Raw genomic sequence first — 24528 nt, 5'->3', positions numbered from 1 at the left:
AGGTTGTCTTGTAAGGACGTATCAACACACCAGATGGTATTTGGTTCATGCCGTGATTCTCCCCTTGTCCCTTCTTGTACCAAGATGTGAAAACATCCCACTGGGGACTTTTCATTCCCATTTGTAGCTGGGCAGAAAGAGAGTAACTCAGGCCACAACTAATGTAGAAAAAGCAAGTTGCATCCGGTTTACAAATAGATTCATGTCTTTCCTCCCTTTTTTCCTTTGCTGGCTACCTGCTTCCTCCAAACAGATATTTTTTGTTCTTTGATCTTATGCTGTGCCTTAAACCACACTGAAATTGTTAACAGCTAATAGTATCACTGATTATAACATTGACATCATGGCCAAACAACACAAGAAAGTATAGAGGAAGCACCTGTTAGGTGTATTTTATAATATGGCCCGCTATTTTGTAGGGATTATTAGTAACAGTGTTCAGGTTATATAACCGTGGTCACATCTTTATGGGTATAGTGAAGGTTTAAGAAAACTGTCACGATCATTCCAGCCAGAAGCACGATCCTGTGTTATCTATTCACGTATTCTAAAACGGTCAGATAACTGATACCAAATTATATTGGGTTGGCCAAAAAGTTCACTTGGGTTTTTCGTAACATCTTACGGGAAATCCGAACAAACCGTTTGGCCAACCCAATAATACATATTTCAGCGTACAACGTCCAGAGTTCAAGTTTTAAAACTCACATGAGGTTTTGTCTCAAGTTAAGCATGTCTAAGTCCGATGAAGTATAAAGGAGAAACTATAATTTTCAAAAGATTCAGACTCTTAGATATATTTGCTTGAAACATCTAGTAAATGGAAGTAAAAATGTATTTTTTGCTTGAATTCTCTCAACAACATCCTATCCTTCTAGAGTCAATTAAAGATATTCAGGGTACCTGTTTCTAGCATGCAGCGAGAAGATTATCTGACTTACATCCTTTCCTAAATATCTTCTTTATTTCCCTGGTAATATTCATGATTTTTTTGAATCTGTATCAATTTGGGGGGAAAATATTTAACTGTGATAGATGATCTTTCTATGACATTTAATATCCATTTGAACATAAAAACTGTTTTGAAAGTGGACCAAGTGCTATCAATTAGGATTACCTGTAATGTAAGGGACACGGCCAGTCAGCTGCACATCTCCCAGTTCAACGAGACTGAGACTCTTTTCCGTGGAATTGAAATCAAGACTACTTGTAAGGCACTTGGGCACAATTTTCTACTTGACACTGGAGATTCTTTCAGAGTTTGGGTGCTTTGAAGCATTTTTTTCAGGGCTGTATCTTGGCCGGCACAGAATCAAAGTCGCTTAAGGAAGAATAAAGAATATACATCAAGTATCAGAATAACCGCTCAGAGAGCGTCCTCTGCCACCGCGTGTGGTGGGGCTTTTTTTCATGTTTGTTTTCCGGTCAAGATACACTGCATATTGTTCCGACTTCATGCTGACACGTGCAGAACCATGATTACAGAAAATTTGCCTTTAATCAGCCATGGGTATTTTGGTACATCTTAGAGTGTTCAGTCATCTGATTCAGTTTTGTACATTTTATTACTTTAGGAAGCTTATAAAATGGAACCGAAGAGGGGTGGAAAGTCAGTTCTCTGCTGTTGGCAGTTTGACCTCATCGTTATCATTTATCATTCATTGTTTTTGAATGTAAATCACAAGAAACATCAACGCTGCATTTAAAAACCCTTCATCCAGTTCAAAGTTAAACTTTAATAAAGTCAGACAGGATATTCCCCGTTTACCTTTTGTTCAGTATCACCTGTGTCATCCCAAATGTTCATTAAAATAATGTTGCTATTTATTTCTGTAAAGTGCCTTGAATAAGAAGTACTCATTAAGCCTGTATTAAGCTTTTTCTTAAATTTTTCAATCATAGGCACACCGTAAATAAGATGTCATTTGATCCATAAATACTGAATGTTCTTTTAATTTTGAGTTTTTAATGGAGTTTTTTTAAGTAGAATCTTTTGTGAGGTGCAGCCATCTGTTAGGTCTATGACATTTAGAAAAAGGAGCTTGGATTAAGACTTTAGGATTGTTAAAGGAAAGGATGCTACCTTAAAACCTGTGTTAAGTATCCAAATTGCTACTGCGATGGTGTTTGAGGTTTAAGACTCTTAGTGGGAAAGCCACCATAGAGAGAGAACAGAAAATTACTCTTCTCATCGCTAATTGCATTAAGTTGAATATCGCCTCTACTGAATAAAACCCACATAATAAAATTGTTTTCATTTGTTATGCAGAGTCTTTTTCAAACAAATATGGGGACTGATGGAGGAGTTAGCCATTCTTCACTGAATTAAATAAAGGATGAGGCTGATTTGGGAACAGAAGAGAATTTCAGTTTAGTTGAGATGAATACCAGTTAATGTGGGAAAGAAAAGGCAGGCAGCGTTCTTAAGGAGCTGCTTCATCTTACTGTTTACCTTAAGCCTTTGAATATTACGATTAAAATGACGAATAATTTCTGAAAAAGAAAATCAAGCAATAGAAAATTTCTTCCTGGGAATAAAAGAACATGATCAGGAAGTGTTCCTTTCTCCTCTCAAAATGGTAACTGTTCTTCCATTTTAATACCCTTTTTATGTATAGCATATTAATGTTTCTTGAAAGTAGTACTAAATTGAACAAATTGTTTTGAAGAGGAATCATTATAGAATGCAATTTCTATTTTAATTGGGAGCAAAATTAGTTTTAATATTTTAAGCATTAGTCAAGATGGGCTTAATTAGAACCATTTTAATCATTTCACTTGGACCTTAAATGTTGTTTAATATAAATTGATGAAGGCTATTTAAATGTTAGAATGCAGTCATCCCACGTTTATCTGCAGGGGATTGGTTCCAGCACCACCATCCCTCTCCCACCCCCCAGGATGCTAAAATACTCTGATGCTCATGTCCCTTAGGCGCAGTGGCGTAGTATTTGCCTGTAGCCCGCACTCATCCTCCTGTATACAGGCACACCTTGTTTTATTGTGCTTCACTTTCTTGTGCTTCATAGATATTGCATTGTTTTACAAATTGAAGATTTGTGGCAACTCTGCACTATCAGACGATGGTTAGCATTTTTTTGCAATACACTGTTTTTTAATAAGGTATGTACATTGTTTTTTTAATACTGCTATTGCACACTTAATAGATTACAGTATAGTGTAAACATAACTTTTGTATCCACTGGGAAACCAAAAAAATTTGTGTGACTCACTTTATTGAGATACTCGCTTTATTGTGGTGGTCTGGGACCAAATGCACAACATCTCCGAGGTCTGCCTGTACTTTAAATCATCTCTAGATTACTTATAGTACCTGATACAACATAAGTGCTATGTAAATAGTTACCAGCACACAGCAAATTCAAGTTTTGCTTTTAGAAACTTTCTGTCATTTTTTTTTTTTTAATACTTTCAATTCGAGATTGGTTGGATCTGTGGATGTGGAATCTGCAGATACAGAGAGCTGACTGTACTGTGTGGTGTTTGAAGGTTTTTCCACTCGTACGAGAAATCTTGGTGTTCCCATGTGCCTGGTCATATTTCTCCTTTTCCAAGGGGTCTTGAAAAGAAAGCAAGCATGGAATTAGCATTCCCAAACTACTGTGGCTTTTTGTTTTTAAATCACATCTTTGTTTAAAAGAAAGAAAGTATAACTTTCAGAGTAAATTAGCAGCTTTCCAATCAATAAGATGGAAATAATGAGGTAGAAATAGTCCATGAGAACACTTCAAAAGCTACGAAATATTTTTATTGAAGTATAGTTGATTTACAGAATATATAAAAAAATTAGTTGGTGTTATTAAATTTATTTTAAAATATTATCAATATTATTTTTTATCAGTAGCAGATTATTTGAATTTTTTGGTTTCTTCTTTCAGTAACCATGATATATAATGCAGATATAACAAGTAAGAATATAGGGGACAATATGAACCAACAGATGATAAATGCCAGCCAGCGGAACTGTTTCCAAGTCAATATTCAGTGTAAATTTCAAGATGTAAAAAATAAGGAAAGCCTAGGACTTTTGCTGATATATTCTACCAGCTGAGTATAAATGACCTCCTCTTTTCTCATCATTATAGAAACAGTGTTTAAATATCATGTATGCTTTTTCTAAACAGTTGCTTTCTTGTCATGTGCAATCCAGTTAATTCCGTAAGAACTCATAAATAATTCAAAATTAAATCAGGAATTATGCATAATTTCTTAGCTCAAGAAACAGAGGACTTATATTTTATTCAGATTTTTAAAAGTCTATCATATTAAATTCCAGCTGCTCCTACAATATTTTACTAAAAATTAATATGCTACCGCTTACAAAATTTTTGAGGTCAAATATTTTTATAACTACCATTCTTGAAACAGCAGTAATCCGAATTGACCGAAATGTCCTTCTTCAGCAAAGTGTTTCACAAAGAAGTACTTCCCTGATTTAAATGGCTTCTCTCCTTTAGAATTAAAATCGTAAATGCTGCCTAAAGCAACAGCAATCACAGATGGAAACTGAGATTTTTCCAAATATTTTAGGATGTTGAAAATATTTAAGCTGCAAGCAATCTGTTATACGAAATAAGGAGTAGATATTCAGATGAGAACTGTGTTGCTGCCACTAATTGCCAGAGCTGCGTCAAGGAGGTGATGGCTAGTATTACTGAGCAGGCCACAGGACAGGGCCTCTACCCAAACCCTCTCACACCCTCTGCCCTAGATAGCGGTTTCTATTTCCTCTCCCTGTGCCTGCCTGTCCAACTTGGTCTCTTTTTCTCTCTGGATTCGATAGTGTCTATATCTCTGTGAGCCTGTAATCCATCTTCCTTCCATGTGTCAGCAGCCCTCAGTGGAAAACAAATTCCTGACTCTGGGCTTAGAGTAAATCATAGAAACTAATCTGTGCATGTCCAAAGGGGATTTTGACACTGACTGTATCACCAGGAAATTGAGACACCCGCAGAGCCCCTGGGCCCTTGAGTCTCCCCCCATCTGGGCACAACTTTGAAGCGCATGAAGGTGGCTCTTCAGAGGCATCTTCTCTTCTGTGAAAGGGCTCTGAGATGCTCCTCTGCTACTGGGTCCCTTCTGTTGCCTAGAAGAGTGAGATCGTAAGTTAATGATTCTTGCATAGCAAATAATACAGACTCCTGTAACACATTTTGGAAAGGAAATTTTAAAGACACTAGGGAGAGAGAGAGCTTCCTTAATGCAAAGGGTTGCATATAAAAAAGGATTTCTGCTGTGAAAGAGAATTACTGTATTTTTGGTTCTGGTTTTAATGTAGGGTATAAAATTTTTCCCCATACCTTTTAAATTATAGCAGGTGGTCTTTTTTTTTTTTTAATCAATACCTGCTCACATGCCTGGCTCTATAATTTATTCTCTGAAGCTACTTATTGAGCAACAGAGGTTGATCATGAATTCAATGTGAGTGTAAGTATATAATTAGATATCTTTTCTAAAGGATGAAAAAGCATGGTTGTGACTTAAATTGTTGGTTGGTTTGAAACTGACAACTACCAAACTCTGTCTCTTTTTGTGATTGAAAAATCTGTTCCAGAAGAGAGAGATTTTGTATCTTTCTGTTGCTGCTTTTTGTGAATTTGGCAGCAAAAGAAGACAGCATCCAGGCAGCATGTTTTAGACAGATTAATGGAAAATGTTTACAAATATGTTGACTGGCCTGTCTAAAGAATATTGTACATCAGTGGCCTCATCTACAGGATTTTTTCTCTTTGAATACATGCATGAAAGAGACTTCTAAAACTTGGATGTTACAACACTCGTTACATAGCTATAAATGTGGAGATCATTGTAAGGAATAATTTTCAAGTTATTAAAAGGCAAGATCGCTAAAAATTATAACGTGTATATACGATTTTAAATATTGCTTTTGTAGGTCTCAAGTTAAATTGGAATTGTTTCTGGTTTTTTTTAAATGTGGGCTCATCTAATCAGACTAACATGAAAACTATAACAGTTACGTTTTGTAAAATTATTTTACGTTAATTGTAGAAAATTGGTGTAGTAAAAGGCTGCAACAAATAAACCTGGGAACATACCAAACTTCTAATCGCAGCCACTGTTAACGCTTTTCAAGAACATCGTCTCTGAGGATATCTAAATGCCCTTATATATCATAACGTGGGATAATACGTACAAAAGCCATTTCTAACCTCTTTCCACTTAACAATATATTATGAGTAGTATGACACGTGAGCATTGAATGGCAGACCATATAAGAAGAGTAACTGACATGAAATGAGATCATCTGTTTCTTGCTTCTGTTTCCTCCTCTGACACTGGGTGGGCCACTAACTTGTTCTGGAGAGAAGACAGCGCAGGCTCACTTCCATGAATTACAAGCCCTGCTGTGGTGGCTCCACACGTGAAGAATAAAGACTTTCAAGTTTTAGCTGCACTTTCATTGGGAAGGGTCGTTGGTATGTGGCAAGAGATTTGACAAGTTTGTGTGATCGTATGTGAGCAGGGTCCAGCTGTGCTCTAAACAAGTGTGCAGGAGTTAGGAAGTGGTAGTAAGTGCACCGGAGATGATGTATCCAGACCTCCTGGGGCAGAATCCCCACTCAACTCTTGACTAGCCGGTTGACCTTGGGCAAGTTATTTAAACTCTCTGTGCTTGGTTTCCTCGTTTGTAAAATGGGGATGGCAATAGCGCTTCCCTCATAGATTTTCCTGGGAAGCAAGTTGTTTGTACACACACCACAGCCCAAAGGAAGCGCTTAGGACAGTGTCTGAGGCAAGGCAGGTAGAGCCTGAGAGCTGAGTTGGCTTGTTTCAGTTCTTGGTCAACCCGTGGGAGCCTTGTTCTTGATTATTGTCTGTGCTTTTAACAAAGCAAATGTAGTGGATTTTATAGAAGGAAACTTGGTTAGGCAGTGCGAATGCATTACTTTGCTTACAGTAAATCCTTAGAAGAAACATTTAAACCTGTTATGCTAATCTGGGGACACAGAGGGCGACTCAAGGACATATTTTCCTTTATTAAATCTACCTTATTATTCTTATTAATCACATTGTTTTTGACTGGAAACCACTGCATGTCTGAGTAGACGCATTCTGGTTTTGGACAGAAAGAGGCGTGCTTCAATCAGCATTTACCAATGTGCAATCCAGGGATTATTGCTGATAGAACACCTGTAGGGAGGAGGCTTACATAACTGACTCATAAGTCCCCTCATCTTACTAGGTTTACATTCTAGTGCGGTCACATTACAGCACATGAAAAACAAAGCACAGTCTAGGAGCTGAAAAGCTCTCCTAGTTGAAACAGCGTGCATGTACTTTGGGTAGTCTGGCTAAAGGAAGCTTCATGAAGGAAGGGCACAGGACTTGACATTCTCCTTGAAGATGTGACAAATTTGGAGAAAGAGGAAAAAGGTCAGAAATAATTCAGGGTAAGGGGAAAACAACAAGAATAAAGGCAAAACCGAACTATGGAGCCGATGAGCCTGGCTTAGAAAGCTAAGAGTTTGCAGAAAGGATGTGCAATGTTTAGGCAAACCTCACACCAGAGGGAACAGTCCCCATTAGGTTGCTGTCCCTTGTGACACCAGCGTTCAGGAGTCCTCAGGATCACCATCGCTTCAGACCAGCTGGCTGCAAATTAAAGGGTTCCCATGGCCACTGTCAGATCTGATGATTCACTGGAAAGAGTCGCAGAACTCACTGAAAGCTGTTATATGCATGGTCACATTTATTACAGGGAAGGGATATAAATAACCACCGGTTAAAGGAAGAGACCCATAAGACAGAGACTAGGCGGGATCTAAACGCTGAGCTTCCAGACATCTCCATGGAGTCAAGGATGCCATTTTCTCCTTTGGACAATACATATAAAAAATTGCCACACTTACCCAAGCCTTTGGTGGCTAGAGTTTTGACTAGGGTTCTATCACATTGCATATGTGGCCAACCTTTGGTCTCCAACCCTTCCCGGAAGGTTAGAGCTAATACCTTTAGTCTCCAGTTCCTCTGGAGCTCTGAACCTCTATGACATATCCCAGAACCCCTGTTGTAAATCACACCGTTGGACTGTCCTGGGGCCAAAGCCACAAACAAAGACACTCCTACCAGGCAGAGCATTCCAGAGGCCTAGCGATCCCCCCCCAGGAGCCGAGTGAGGGCAAAGGCCAGAACCTTCTCCAGATACATTTAATTCTTCCCTCCACAGGGTGGCATAGCAGTTTCATGTCGAGGCAGTTAATACTGTGGAAACGCCACAATTTATTGAAATCAAGACAAGCAAAATAGATGTTATTCTTTTAGAAAGTTGATTCTCTTATTATGTGGAGTGGATAAAAGAAAGTGAAATCTTTTGTGATGATATAGATCTGATGCAGGAGGATCTGAAGAGCAGTGTTGTGATGAATCTGATGTAAGTTACCTTCCCAGCATAGCCGTAGCACCGAACAATGCCTGACACAGGACCAATAAACATAATGGCAGAAGAAGAGATTGCTTCGACATAGAAGGATAAAGGACTGGAGGAGCAAATATCACCTCACCTTTGCATCTAGGACCTTGAGAATATTGGCATTATGGAAAGCCTTCATGGCAGTATGGAAATGAAGTTGACAGCGTGGGGTAAATGTTCAGATAGGCTGGATTTGAGATAGTGAGAAATTCACTTGGAAGTTTCCTCCTAGCCAGTTAGAATTGTGAACTCAAATCTAGTTAGTAGATCAAAAGCACACGTACATTACCTGAGCGAGAACTGCGTAGCTATGGAATTGGGAGTCGTGAGTGCAAATGATTCTTCAAAGACATGGGAGTTTTAAGAATAAAAGTAAGTCACGTGTAAACAATGGCTCACTTTTTTAACCAGCTATTTAGATATTTTTCACAGTTAATTGCAAACACATAAGTATACGAACAATGTAAACTGCATATTCCTTTCACGTTGATGTGCTGTCTGGTATGGAGAGGAACGAACTGTGGAGTAAGACGACGGAAATGAACATTTCTGTATTCCACTCTAAGGGAGGTGATGGTTGGCTTTCCCAGTCTCCACTATCCATCCCTTTTCCATCTCTACCTTCCAGAGAGGTGACCGCATGACCCAGTCTGAAAATAGCACAGGGGTCGGGGTCTACCTTGTAATTCTGGACAGGCTTGGTCTCCATTTTCTTCTGCTCCTGTCTTCTTACTGCCAGAATGTAGCCATCCTAGAGCCACGAAGGAAAGAAAAAAAATAGGGAGACTTTGGTGCAGACATCATGGAACTGGTGAACCAGCGTTAGCTGCTGCGTAAATTTTGGATGACCTGTTATGTAAACAGTAAATCTCTGTACACTCCAGACGTTTTATTTGGGTTTATTGATGCAGCCGTATTCCGAATTTGTAACCTTGCTGACTCAGCGTCCTCGTTAGTAAAATGTAGATCATCTTCATAACACCTGGCTGCACCTGTGGTTGTGAGGAGTGATTATGTTTATGAAAACTGCCTTGCAAATGATAAAATGCCGTACAAATGTTAGCTGTTACTGCTCATACAGCCATGTGTGCCCTTTCTCCGCATCCAGTTAGGAAGCTTGATGAAAGTGGTTGAAGTGGTAAGTTTGCTGGAAGAGAAGGGAGTAGTTCTTATTGCATTATTAACAGCGATTACCTTCCGTGGCCACGCTTCCTAAGGGAACATCTAGCTGCTGTGGGTCTGTGTTCTTGGGTTCTGCTCTAGAGGAATTCATGTGCGTATTCTCATTTTTCCCACATTCATAGATTCTGTCCCAGAATTGCTACTGGAGTCTCCAGGGAAGAAGAATGTTGTGTCGATGATGTGACTAAATGGGGTGGTTTTAAAAGAAGTATGCAAAAGGTGAAGTCCTTTAAAAAAGGAAAAAAAAGGTGCTACACCACGATAAGTAGTCTAGCTTCTCCAAGCCAAACAAAAACACAAACACTTGCATTACAGTTCGAGGAAAGCAAAATTTATTAAGATGGCCAAGTGTATATAGTTCATGTGCTAAGCTGGGGCTGCTATTGAATGAAACGGAGTTCATCCACAGGGTGTTGGCCATCGTGGAGAAGACGTTGAGGAGTTCATTCTTCACAATAATGTGGAAAGCTGAAGCCTCCAGTTGCAGTCTTTCATTTGATGTTCACATACTTCCAAGTGCACGGGGATGCATTCTGAGTGCGGCTCCTACACCAGCCTCACAGCACCGAGCGCGTGCTCAGGCCAGGCGTGGCTGACAGGATTCTGTTCTGTGCACCGCCTTGGGCTCTGGAAAGGGGCTCCTTTCCGCGCCCTGCCCTGCAGGTGCAGTATTGCCTTCTAGGAGGTTGACGGTAGGCCTCCGACAAAGCACTGCCTGTCATCTGCTCACCAACTTTAGGAATTACAGCACGGGACACAGACTGGGGTGAGAGAGGTACAGATTTAAGGGGGCAGCAGAAGATGAAAACAAACCTCAGTTATCAAGACAGAAAGTTGCTTAAGGCAATATCTGAAGAAATTGAAAGAAATAGAACACATCTGTGATGAAGAGAACATCAAAAATCTTTGCATTCATTTTGAATTTTAAAATTGTACATTAAATATAATTTATCCTGATCACTAAGGGTGTGTGTGTGTGTCTGTGTGTGTGTCTGTGTGTGGTGTGTAGTTGGTGTGTGTCTGTGTGTGTGTCTGTGTGTATCTGTGTGTGTGTCTGTGCATGTCTCTGTATGTGTCTCTGTGTGTGTGTCCCTGTGTGTGTGTCTGTGTGTGTCTGTGTGTCTCTGTGTGGTGTGGTTGGTGTGTGTCTCTGTGTGTGGTATGTGTCTGTGTGTGTCTCTGTGTGTGTGTGTCTGTGTGTTTGTGTGTGTCTGTGTGTGTCTGTATGTGTGGTGTGTGGTTGGTGTGTGTCTGTGTGTGTGCGTGTCTGTGTGTGTATCTGTGTGTGTGTATGTCTGTGTGTGTGTCTGTGTGTGTGTGTGTTTCTGTGTGTGTGTCTGTGTATGTGTATTTGTGTGTGTCTGTGTGTGTGGTTGGTGTGTGTGTGTGTCTGTGTGTCTGTGTTTCTGTGTGTGTGTGTCTCTGTGTGTGTCTGTGTGTGTGTCTGTGTATGTGTGTATGTGTCTGTGTGTGTGTCCCTGTGTGTCTGTGTGTGTCTGTGTCTGTATGTGTCTGTGTGTGTGTGTCTGTGTGTGTCTGTGTGTGTGGTGTGGTTGGGGGGTGTGTGTGGTGTGGTTGGGGTGTGTGTGTGTGTGTGTCTCTGTGTGTGTGTGGTTTGTGGTGTGTGTGTGTGGTGTGTGTGTGTGTGTGTGTCTGTGTGTCTGTGTGTGTGTCTCTGTGTGTGTGTGGTGTGTGGTTGGTGTGTGTCTGTGTGTGTGTGTCTGTGTGTGTGTATGTCTGTGTATCTGTGTGTGTGTGTCTGTGTGTGTGTGTTTCTGTGTGTGTTTCTGTCTGTGTGTGTGTCTGTGTGTGTGTGTGTGTCTGTGTGTATGTGTCTGTGTGTGTGTGTGTTTCTGTGTGTGTGTGTCTGTGTGTGTGTATGTCTGTGTATATGTGTCTGTGTGTGTGTGTTTCTGTGTGTGTGGTTGGTGCGTGTCTGTGTGTGTGTCTGTGTGTGTGCGTGTCTGTGCGTGTGTCTGTGTGTGTGCGTGTCTGTGCGTGTGTCTGTGTGTGTGTCTCTGTGTGTGTGTGGTGTGTGGTTGGTGTGTGTCTGTGTGTGTGTGTCTGTGTGTGTGTATGTCTGTGTATCTGTGTGTGTGTGTCTGTGTGTGTGTGTTTCTGTGTGTGTTTCTGTCTGTGTGTGTGTCTGTGTGTGTGTGTGTGTCTGTGTGTATGTGTCTGTGTGTGTGTGTGTTTCTGTGTGTGTGTGTCTGTGTGTGTGTATGTCTGTGTATATGTGTCTGTGTGTGTGTGTTTCTGTGTGTGTGGTTGGTGCGTGTCTGTGTGTGTGTCTGTGTGTGTGCGTGTCTGTGCGTGTGTCTGTGTGTGTGCGTGTCTGTGCGTGTGTCTGTGTGTGTGTGTCTGTGTGTGTGTATGTCTGTGTATGTGTGTCTGTGTGTGTGTCTGTGTGTGTGTCTGTGTGTGTGTCTGTGTGTGTGTGTGTGTGAAGTTTTGTGTCTAAGGCCAGTGCTGCACTCACCCTACCCTAGTTGCAGCCCTGCTGGAGAAGAAAAATAACTTCAATTTCTTACCAGAAAAAAACGTCAGATCTGTTGCTTTACCACGTGGCTCAGTGCTCACCACTGGAGGAGTTTCCCCAGTTGGTGAGGCGGCCGGTCTGGTGTTCGTAGTTGTTGTTGTTAACCTTCTTGAACAGGATTGCTGGCACCTTGCAGAGTTCCAGGTTATGACTGGAATGTGATGATGGAATGCATAATGATCGATGGTTGCTTATTGGCCAGATTTGCTCAGTCAGTTAGTGATGCTCTTCTCCAGCATATGAGGCTCACGTAACCCTGCTTTGTAGTTCTGTGGGGAGCTGGCCGCACATTAACATCGTCATGGATATAAGAGGTCATCTAGCAAGAGTGGAAACTGCCAGTGTTGACTCGTTGTCATGTACTGTAATATCATCATATATCAGTGCTGTCGTGTATTGTCAGTATTGTCAATTATTGTAATATTATCATACATGGTCAATATCAGAGAGCTGCAGGTATATTAGTAATCCTTCCAAAGTACATAAGCTTTAGGCTTCAACGCCTGGTATTTTAGTGGCTTGTTCTCTCTTATAAGGAACAAGGTATGGACCAAGGTATAAATATCACTTTCAAATGTTTTATTTTACATTTGATACGTATGTTACTTATGTATTAATGATTTTCTGTACCTTGAAAAACGATTTATTAAGCACCTTCTCTGGACCAGGAAATACTCCAAGGGTTGAGGGATGGAGAGGTAACGACAGAAACCTTGGCTTTTCTCCAGTGGAATCTAAAAGGAAGGAAAGAATACGGATTTGAATGGTTACAAACATTACAAAGACGATGAAGAAGTAGAGACTGATGTCTCCTGAATGACTGGGGAAACAGGTGTAGATTTGAGGGTCAAGGAAGGCTTCTTTGGGGCAAATGATGTTTAACTTTACTAGAGAAGTCATTAGAAAGAAGTCAGTGTTTGGGAAAAGAAAGAGTAAAGCAATATGAACTAAATCTATGAGACAGACACATGTGCGTGATGTTTCAGGAAGTAATAATAGGATCAATGTGCTTGAAGTGTCGACGTGAGAGCGGAAAATGGCCTTCAGTGTTGGTGGGGAGGTTAGCAGGGGCCCAGTCAGGCAAGGTCTCGCAGGACAGATAAAGGAGCTTGGAGCTAAGGAGCAAAAGGAAGTGATCTCAGGGGGTGAAAAAGGGGAATGAGAAGATCGGTGTTTTAAATGAATCCTTCTGACTGATTAAAGAGTAAAGACTAGATTAGAAGTGATTCAAGACAGCTAGTGAGGTGCCTGGTATAGAAGTCAGTGCAAAGAACGATGCAGACGGGGCTAGAGCATAGGTAGTTGACTTAGTGCCAGGTGGGCGGAATCTAGAGATACCAAATGAAACAGTTCGCAAGATTCAGCAACTGACTGGATGAGGCTCATGAAAGAAGGTGTAAGGATAAAACCCAGATTCCCGAGCGACTGAAAAGAAAGTGATGATCTTTATAAGATTGCTACTGACGTGCCTAGACGACCATACATCTTCCCCATGGAAGACGGCTAGCGTTTTCTACATACACCTGGGCACCGTTTTCTGATTTCTCAGCTTTAGTCATCTTCTCGGGGTATTCAGGAAGTCATTTCACATCAGACGACTGAAGAGGGTCTCAACCAGATTGCAGTTCCTTAGAGATTTCTCCTATGGGGAATTCATTCGTTCAGGAATTTCAGCCAAAAATTTGGGTGAAGGAACGTATGCTTGGGTTCAACTGGAAGGCTTAGGAAGTCTGATGCTGGATCCATGTAGTGTTTGAAAGACAGACGTAGCTCTTGTCAAGTTGTAACCAATAGCTCTCGAGTTCTCAGCTTCTGGAATGTTCAGTGAATAGCAGGCTTCAATATTCTTGCAAGACTTGAAACGCTGCTAATTTGCCGTCCCTCTCCTTCTTTTACGTTGCGTCTTTTCCCCCCCCCCCCATCCTTCTTCAGAAGTTAAACACTGCAGTATTAACAGCAAATTATCCTCTGTTGCCCTCAAATCATTTCCCACTTCCTGATTCTGTATATTTATATGAGTTTCAGTGCTTAATTTTTTAATAATTTTTCCATTATACAATGTGCCATATTTTGCTTTTCACCAAAAAGAAGATGCGCTGTTGATGCTGTTTCTCTTGTCCTACTACGAAGGATCTAAAAAAGTTAACACCCCAGAAACACCACTAGTTATTCTGTGCTCTTCTTCTTCTGCGTGTACCTGGATCCTCTACATAAATGTCTGCCTTTTTTGTTTCACTTTTATGGCTTTCACTTGCTAATTGTAAGACTATATTCCTCAACTGTGTTATCTGTCTATCCTATCTACATACATACCCTATCTAATACATAACTGTATTATCTGTCTATCCTATCTACTATCTACATTACTATGTAATTAGTACATTACATACTAATGTATGTAAAACAATGACCTAATGGTATGTATAGATTGTAAAAAGGATTTAGCATCTAATTACTTAAATCACGTGATAGTGCAGATGATGGAAAATTCATATTAATCAGTATTCTATTCAGAACATGTCTACTTGTTCTCACCTATCAAAGCATATTGGTTCTCAGCTGTGAGTCACCCTCCTCATAAGAAGGGTGACATGGCCTTAAATCTCTTCAGTGCACCATCTTTTGGGGCATCCATTCATTCTCTGAAAAGAACAGGATCACTTTGATTAGATTTAACATCATAAGTCCTGTCCTAGTCATACGTGACCCACTTTTCTCTCAACCCAGCTCTGTGCTTGTATGTTCTGCTCTCCATTCAGGAGGCTCTAAGAGTTAGTCCATGTTCTCAAAAAAAAAAAAGTTCATTTGCATAGATTAGATGAGTCCTCTCAAATCCGTATCTATTGCCTTCTAGCAACATTGAATAGACTAATCTCCAACACTAGAGAATTCAGAAATTGTTTTAGAAAATTTATATCTTGACTTTCTTTTACAAGTTCATAGTCAACCCAGATGAAGCATTTATCCCAGACTTTGAAGCCAAGGGAAAAATCTAGGCATTTGTGAATGTCTGCAGAAATGTTACTGTAAATGGTCCCCATGCCTCCCTTTTTCCATTGATACATTAAACGATTATTAAACAGACTCCGAGGCCACTTCTCGGACTAACTTTATATATTTCTATGCTTTTACTTAATTCACATATATTAGAAGAAAATAGGGAAAAATCAATTAATTGTGACATCTCCAGAGATACTTCAAGTTTTCTCGACATGAGTTCTCACTTCTAAAATTTTTGTTTGTTCTTGATAATTGAAAAACACATGCAACCAAACTATATATAGTGTTTTTCACTGCTCAGGTCAAAATTTGCTTGGTGGCCTTTCCCGTTCAATGCCTGGGAATACTGTGTTAAAAATACCCATTCAGAAGAAAGCATTTAAATGTCTGTATCAATAACAATATCAAACAATGTCTATGAAGGAAGTAGTTTCAAAGACCTATTCATGCTAGTATCATACACTAAAATGTGGTTTTATCATCATCACTGCGTATTGAAATCTTTTATCACCTAAATCTCTTTGATTCATTTCTGGACTGGTTCCTGTCACAAGCGGTAGACTTATTATGTAGGTGCGTTATTTTATGTGTTTGTGCATAGAGCCCATTTCATTGCATTGTAGGTAGAGTTATGGATATTGGTGTGATGATTTTTAATATCTTTTACAATGAAGAGGAAATAGAATTTAAGAAAAATTTTTAAATATTTTTCTTTAGACATCCACTGACAATTTTTAAAGGTTCTGTGAATGTCCAACATGAATAATATATGATCTGAGTATTTCTACTGGAGAAAATAGAACATATCAAAACAACAGTTTCTTTTTAGCCAGGGGAAACTTAGAGATTTATTAAAAAAGACAAAAACTCAATGCAGCGCCGACAAGGCATTCGGACATCAATGTCTCCAAAAGTCGTGTTATTGAGTGAGAAAATAGTGAACAAATATAAAGTGTTCCCCTCCCCACTGCTTTGTGATCAGATCTTACTCTGTAACGAAGGAAACAATGCTATCGTTAGTTGGGCATGAAATGTCCGCTTTTGATTTCTCTTGTAATTTATCTTCAATTGAACTGATATCGATTTCGTGGGGAAAACTGCATATTCTCCAGGGAGATTTTTACAGGACTAATCTTAGTTTGCACTTTATTTTGTCCCCCCCCCCCCCCGTTTATTCTTTCCAGTGAGTGAGATACCTAATAACATTATAGATAAAACCTGGTCTTTCAGTTTATTTCTTCAAGAGCTGTTCATGTTTGAACACGCTTTGTCCTTAATTGCCTGGGGATTTTTAGATAGCCCTGTCTTCAGGGGTCTGAAACAAGTTGCAATCTAAGTAATTAAGGCACTGAGCAGCCCAGGTGGACAAATGGTTGTTTTGCTTCCATGTGTGGTATTTAACTATTTGCTCATTGCTGTGAAAACCCTTCACTTCATAGATGTCATGACCTTCAAGTGAATAAACATTGCTTTTATATTTATTAAAATAGTGTAGTGTAATAATGAATACTACAGTTTCCAAGTACTTGGAAATACTGTATGCTGCAGAATTTAACGTCGGACTGTTGAGGGTATCATCCATGCCTTAAAACAAAACCCAGAAAACTGTAAAATACATTAGACTTGTACAGAGAGACTAGAATGACGTAGGAGGGAGAATGGGGTTACCTGGAAGTAAGAGACTTGGACCCTAGTCCATCTCTGCCCACCTTTACTTCCGTGGTCTTATTACCACATCAAGAAAGTTAGGGATTACATTAGGTAACTGTAAATGGACTTTGCAGCACAGGGTCTTCATGGGAGGAAAAAGGAGATGTGTATGGAGTGGAATGAATGCCTTGTATCCTTCAAACATTATCATCTAATTTCAATCCGAAGCTGACTTTATAAAAGAGAGACTGCTTTAAAGCAGTAAGAAGTAACATTTTTATTCAAAGACGCTTGAAGCTCGTGGATATTTATGCTGAGTTTGCAGAGCTTTTCTGCAGACACTTGAGTTTTTTATCAATGAGAATCATAAAGCTTTGGCAAAGGAATACGTAGAAGAGAAATAGAGGCTCTTATTAGGCCTTTTCAGCCATCTGGTATAAAATTCTTACTCTTACAAAGGAAATGTCCATCTTTATTAGAAGGCTGGTCCTCGACACCACTAGGTGGCAGCGTAGTCACGTACTTATGGTTTTGCATGGTCTCCTCCCAGCCAGGAGGGATTCAGGCTGCAGTGTTGACGTTTCTAAGCCCCTCATGCGTCCTGACATTCGCTGTCCTTATTCAAAGGACAGGCATATCTGTGCTAAATGATTTACTTTGAATATCAAACTCTGAAAATTCTGCTTGTTTGCTTGTATCTTCAAAGAAAACACTTGATTATGTTTTCAACACAGTAGTACAAGTTACCATGCAACTATTTTTAATTTAAAACATTCAGTATGAAAATGTTTTTATGAGGATATGAAAAATGAAAAAAATGAGTGATGGCAGTGTTTTGAAAATTCATTCTAAACAAAAATAAAGCTTAAATCTGTCTCAAAATTTTTTTAAAGGGAAAATGGGCACATATGATTCAAATCTTAGAATATTATCAAGGGCCTCATTGCTTGAGTTACTTAATGTATTCATGTGATATATTTCCTACATTAGACTTTCTATAAATAATTATGTTTAGAGGCATGCATAACAAAAAGTTATACTTTTTGTATGGTTTTGAATGATTTTTTGGTACGCGGGCCTCTTACGGTTGTGGCCTCTCCTGTTGCGGAGCACAGGCTCCGGACGCGCAGGCTCAGCGGCCATGGCTCACGGGCCCAGCCGCTCTGCGGCATGTGGAATCTTCCCGGACCGGGGCACAAACCCGTGTCCCCTGCATCGGCAGGCGGACTCTCAACCACTGCGCCACCAGGGAAGCCCTGGTTCTGAATAATTTATGTAGATTATTATAAAGTCTTTCCTAGAAATATCCTAATTTCTTAACAGCTGATTTGGTCTCTTAGATTGCTATGTAGAGAACCTTGTAATATCCCATTTCATATATTTTTGGAAGACTTTCATGTTCCAGGCTGTCTTTATCATCTTCTTTGACATACAAAACACAGTATCTGCAATTCACAGGGTTAAAAAAAAAAAAATCAATAAAATTATTTCCTGCTTCTCATCACTTTTCTTGCACTAAAGTAAAATCGAATTCAGGCCCAAAGAGGTTTACATCTGACTAAACGTCTTTTGCACGTGTGAAATCTAAACGTTATTTATTCGGCTTCCTGTTCATTCTTAACTCTGCTCCTTTCTGGAGAAGCTGGTCTAGAGAAAACCTGATATAACCACTCTCAGTTCCTCCACTTGCAGGGGACAGAAAAGGAACTAATGTTTGCAGCTTCTTATAGAGGAAGGACTGCACATCTACCATGCTTTCCTCAGTCTCAACCAGGACTTGTCAGCACCGTGGGCCATGCCTCACACCATCCTGTTCTGTGAGGTCTGGGAAATGCTGTCTCAGAATAAAAGCACCCATTGTAGGGAAGAAAGTATAGGGAAAGACAGTAGACGAAAGCTAGCATGTCATGAGAGTGCTGAGGGTTGATGAGAGTATTTTTAGGACTACATATGGGTCAACACTGCTAGGCTACCATAGTTTCATAATAATGTGATGTAAGAGTATGTAAAAAAAAGAAACAAACAAAAAATAAACAACAACAAAAAACCCGTCAACCCTAGAAAAACTCTTCCTTGTTGGTTCTCTTCAAAACATTAGTCTTCTAGGACTATAAATTCTCAGATTTCATTTTTTATCTTACAGGGTTTTTTTCCTTGTGTTTTTTTTTTTTTTTTTTTTTTTGGTTTTGGTTTTGGTTTTTTGTTTTGTTTTTCCCCAACAGGTGGGAATGATAACATAGGAGGGAAAGGGGTGTCACAGATTCCTTTTAGGTGTGCATTTCTGGTAGGTCGTCCGGGGTGTGTGGCTTTATTTGTGCGCACAGTGCCCCCTGGTGGCAGAACAGGAAAAAACTTCAGATGGGCTCTGAAATTCATGCTCTTTTGCTAACCTTTATCCTGACCTGTTTTCATTGTCTTTATCCGATTACTTTTGAGATGGATTGTATCAGAACATCTTTTGGATCCCTATGGACAATAATATTCATTATTAAACTCGTGCATCAGGCATTATGCTGGGCATGGAAGAGCAGGCACATTTTGGAAGGGTAAGAGTCTGTGACAGCACCCTGTTTTGTGTTTTACAACCGCTCTTCCTGGGAAGACGGGAGATTGGCTATGCAACCAGAGCTCTTCCTTTTTGGTGATGTTCTTACTGGGCTTGTAACGGTATGACAGAGACAGGAGACAAACCAGTGTATAATTTATCCCTAGAGAACAATTTAGGTCCTGGGGAATCCTAGCGTGCAACCTAGAGGAACACATAGATTTTCTTTCCTCTTCATCTCTCATGACTCAAGACATTTTAGTTTAATGCCCAAACAATTGACTGTTCAATATTTAGATTCCCCCATTGGAATGATATGACCACCCTCTCACTTGTCACATTTTGACTTTTTCTAAAGAATTTCATTATTTACCTACATTGATTGGATGACCTTTGCCATCTCTTTGCTAGCCTGTAAGAGATTTACGTCATCCATAAGTATAATCTGGCTGCATTCGCCCCCAAATTAATTAGTATTATTGGTCTCCTGTCATGTACTTGAGAAGTGCACTTCCTTTACTTTTTTACCTGTTCTGACTCATTTCAAGGCTGTATTATCCTTGTAAGATACGAAGATCGATCTTCATCGTACAACCTAAAGAAAAATGTACTAATTTTATGGAACTAGAATTGAAAACCTTTCTATCAACATATGCTTGCTCTTATAACGTTATTGAGACTATTGTACATATCAGTTACTCCATATCAAGCAATACAAAGACCAATTTGTGAAGACAATAATGCAATGCAAAGTTGACTGAAATGAAAATTTTCTTTATTTTCTCTGGCTCGGAAATAAGGAAACACTACAACTTAGCTTGGAGTGGCTTTGAGTTTTCGCAGTTCACTGCAGGGTTTCACAGCTCTAAAGTTATCTTTTGAACTCTCTTGAATTTTCCGGACTTTTCAAGGAAGAATAATACAGGTATATTCACTGTCATATAAAACAAGTGCAGTTCGGATACTGAAAGAAAACTTACTGCAGTCCCTTCATGTAGAAAATTGGGGATTGACAATGCAGTGAGTCTGAGATTGGTCAGGATGTTTGAGAAAAGTGTTGATGCATAAATTTCCAAACACTTTTCCAAAAGTTTCTGAAGAATCAGTGCTGCCTGCCACGCTCAGGTATGGAGGATCGTGTCTAGTAATTGTGAAGCTTGGAGTTGAAATGCACTTGACATCCATGTGTCTCTGGTACCACATCTTCAGTCTCGAGGATGTGGTACAACAATCCAGTGAAATGAGAATAGCACATCACTTGAAACAAGGCTGTTATTTTATAATGTCACGATCATAGTCAATTTCAGTTTGTGCGTAAACACATTCTTTTTCAGAATAGCAAAATCGAAGTATTTCTTTTGTTCTTTTGCACATGACACTGTTAAAGCATCACTAGTACAGCGGTGTTGCTCCCCACAAGGCTGAGGACTTCAGGTCAACACGAACTGCAGGCCCAGTGAGTAAGGTACTATATCAAATGCATAGTGACCAGCTGTTTAAAATATAAAATAACTGTCCCTTTTGCTGAGTTCTAACTTACCATCTCGTGAACTTCCAAACAGTAGGTGAAGTTCCTGTTTTAAGACATAAACTTTTGGCTCTAAAGAGTCTTTTTTTTCCTTCCCCCTGGCTGAAGGCTTTGCCTCTTAAATAAAGAAGTGACTAGGAAGGAGTGACTACCACCCAAGCAGGGTTGGTGTCTTATATTTATTTATCAACTTAATTGGTGGCTAAGAGTTGGGGACACGGATGGAAACGTTTTGCTGGGGCTTCAAGGAGAGTTAAATCTCTAGGACCTCATGACTCAGTGAGAAAGCAGAGCTAAATGGGAGCAGGTGACCAAGAGGACGGGGCGTGCAGAGGTCCGGGGGGTGACATGACTGGTAGTGGTGCAGCGGAAGGAACCCACTCAGCACAGTCCTGATCTACTTGCTGACGTGGCCATGGCCCAGAATAAGAAAGCAAACACTACACGGTATCTTCCAGGTCTGGTTTCCCCAAACATATCCCCCCTGGGTGCAAAACACTAAGGTGTTCACTTCTGTCTCAACTTCTCCATCTTCTTCAATGTCTCGTATTATCAGCGTGAGCTTGTCTGGTCTCCTCCCACCTCCCTTACTCCTGGTCTTGAGTTTTCCAAATGTATCTTAATGTAGCTTTACTCGTGTTTGCTTTCAAAGGACAGGAAAGGGAAGTTCAATTGCGTATCTTGAAGACCATGTGTGTTCTACGTTGGGACGTGTGTTTGGGGTATCAGTGTCGTACAAAGGATGCAGGCCAGCCTCGGTGAGTTTAGGTGACTGGGCCAACACCCCCAGGGCTGGAACCGAGGCTTCTTGCGTCCTCTGTGTAAATTGTTTGCAAAGCAGAAGGTGGCTTCTCAGTGGAAGACTGTGTCTGATTCATCCTTGGTCCGTCTGGACTGATTGCACTGGTTACTCACTGTCGTCAGGTGGAGATAGTTCCCTCCCAACGTGTCTTAAATGTAACCTAAGTAAAGACAAGGGACAGTAGCCAGAGTGACAGCGCATGTACTGTACATATTGGTGAACTACACATAGGAGTGTTTGCTTCCTTCTTTTTTTTTTAGCTTTGATGTGTTTTTCTTTCTTTTTTAAAATTTTTATTTTATATTGGAGTATAGCTGATTTACAATGTTGTGTTAGTTTCAGGTGTGCAGCAAAGTGATTAAGTTATACATATACATATATCTATTCTTATTCAGATTCTTTTCCCATATAGGTTATGACAGAGTATTGAGTAGAGTCCCCTGTGCTATACAGTAGGTCCTTGTTGATTATCTAGTTTATATATAGTAGTGTGTATAGTTAATCCCAACCTCCTAATTTATCCCCTTTCCACCTTTTTGGTAACTATAAGCTTGTTTTCTAAGTTTGTGGGTCTGTTTCTGTTTTCTAAATAAGATCTTTTGTATCATTTTTTAGATTTGACATATAGGTGATATCATATATTTGTCTTTCTCTTTCTGACTTCACTTAGTATGATGATTTCTAGGTCCATTCATGTTGCTGCAAATGGCATTATTGCATTCTTTTTCATGGCTGAGTAGTACTTCATTGTTTATATGTACCACATCTTCTGTATCCATTCATCTGTTGATGGACACTTAGGTTGCTTCCATGCCTTGGCTATTGTGAATTGTGCTGCAGTGAACATTGGGGTGCGTGTATCTTTTCAAATTAGAGTTTTCTCCAGTTATATGCCTAGGAGTGAGATTGCTGGGTCATATGGTAGTTCCATTTTTAGTTTTTTTTTTTTTTTTTTTTTTTTTGCGGTATGAGGGCCTCTCACTGTTGTGGACTCTCCCATTGCGGAGCACAGGCTCTGGACACGCAGGCTCAGCGGCCATGGCTCACAGGCCCAGCCGCTCCGCTGCATGTGGGATCTTCCCAGACCGGGGCCCGAACCCGCATCCCCTGCATCGGCAGGCGGACTCTCAACCACTGTGCCACCAGGGAAGCTCCCATTTTTACTGTTTTAAGGAACCTCCATACTGTTCTCCATAGTGGCTGTATCAATTTACATTCCCACCAACAGTGCAGGAGGGTTCCCTTTTCTCCACACCCTCTCCAGCATTTATTGTTTATAAACTTTTTGATGATGGCCATTCTGACCAGTTTGAAATGATGCCTCATTGTAGTTTTGATGTGCATTTTTCTAATTAGCAATGTTGAGCATGTTTTCATGTGCTTTTTGGCCATCTGTATGCTTCTTTCTTTGTGTGATATGAATGTACTCATCAAATACCACCCACTATTCAAGCAGGGATGATACTGAGAAGTGACTGATTGCATGTGTGTGGAGTGGAGGAAAAGACGGCTGGGCTTGGCACTTCATCGGCTCTGTGAGCCTTGCCCCACATTTACAAAAACCATAAAGTCTTGGTAAAATCAGGTAAAAACTAAGCAGCGACACCACCATGATAGCATGTTAAAGGATACTTTAAGATCTTCAGCCTGGAGGCAGAAAGCTACTTAACTTCTGTGCAGTCATATTTTCAGGGAGTTAAATTTCTAACCTGTAGGCGTTTTCAGGTTATTTTATTGCATAGTGAGTACTGTTTAGTCTCAGTGTTAGATGGTGACTTTTTGTGGTCTTAGTTTCTTTAATGATGTTAGCTCCAAGCATTTTGGATCATTCTACGTACTCTTCTCCCAACTTCTCTGTAACATGGGTGAAGACAATAATATATCAACAATAAGGAGGTAAAGTGTACTTACGGAATTAAATCAGCAACTAGGAAACAAATTGTAAAATTTCCAGAAACAGCGTGGTTTATGAAAGGCATGAAAATAAATGTTTTCTCTTAAAAATGAACCTTGAATCAGATAATGAATTGGTTTTGCTCTGATATAAATCTTCAACATAAGGTTCTAAAATCTTGAGGGCACTGACTTGATTTTTCTTGTATTTCTGGGGAGTACAGAGATTTCTCCTGGCCCTCGATCTCTGGTTGACTCTCTGGGAATCCATGGAGTGGGAACCAGGCAAGGAAAAGTAGTCTAAAAGTGCTTCAAGTGGTCAGAAACCATGAAAGTCATCCTGGAACTCAACTACTATTTTAACTCCAGTTCCCATGACTCTTGTGTTTGGAGAAACACGAGTTGCCATTTCCCCTTCTAATGGAGCATACCAACTTAGATCTAAGTAGGTGTGACAATTTTTTCCCCTTCTAATGGAGCATACCAACTTAGATCTAAGTAGGTGTGACAATTTTTTCATGGGGCTATTGTGATACTTACTCTATAGCCTAAGAGGAGAAATACTGGGTCAGTTCCCCCAAGTATCTTAAGTAGTTCAAGCAATGTTCTAAAAGTGTATCGCCTCTTTTATGTTCTAGTAATATTCACTTGGCTTGGAAGATTTAACATGCATCATTATACCGTCTTAGTGCAATGAACATCTTCTCTTGGGTGGGTATATGGCATACGTTGCAAATAAGCAAAACAGATGAAAGATGCAGTTTTTTAACCTGTGTCTCTATTCAGTATTACACAGTGATCATAGAGAACCCAGTTACCCATCAAAGCACCTGATCAAGTGATAGAATTTTCGCTTTGAAATCTGGTTTGAAATCTTAGAAATCAGGTTTAATGAAATTTATATTAAATACATCATCCTTGTGAAGTGCTAACTTAA

The sequence above is a fragment of the Grampus griseus genome, assembly GCF_964374135.1.
Source record: "Grampus griseus genome assembly, chromosome: 21".
NCBI classification, from domain to species: domain Eukaryota; kingdom Metazoa; phylum Chordata; class Mammalia; order Artiodactyla; family Delphinidae; genus Grampus; species Grampus griseus.
This window is presented reverse-complemented; position numbering follows the sequence as displayed.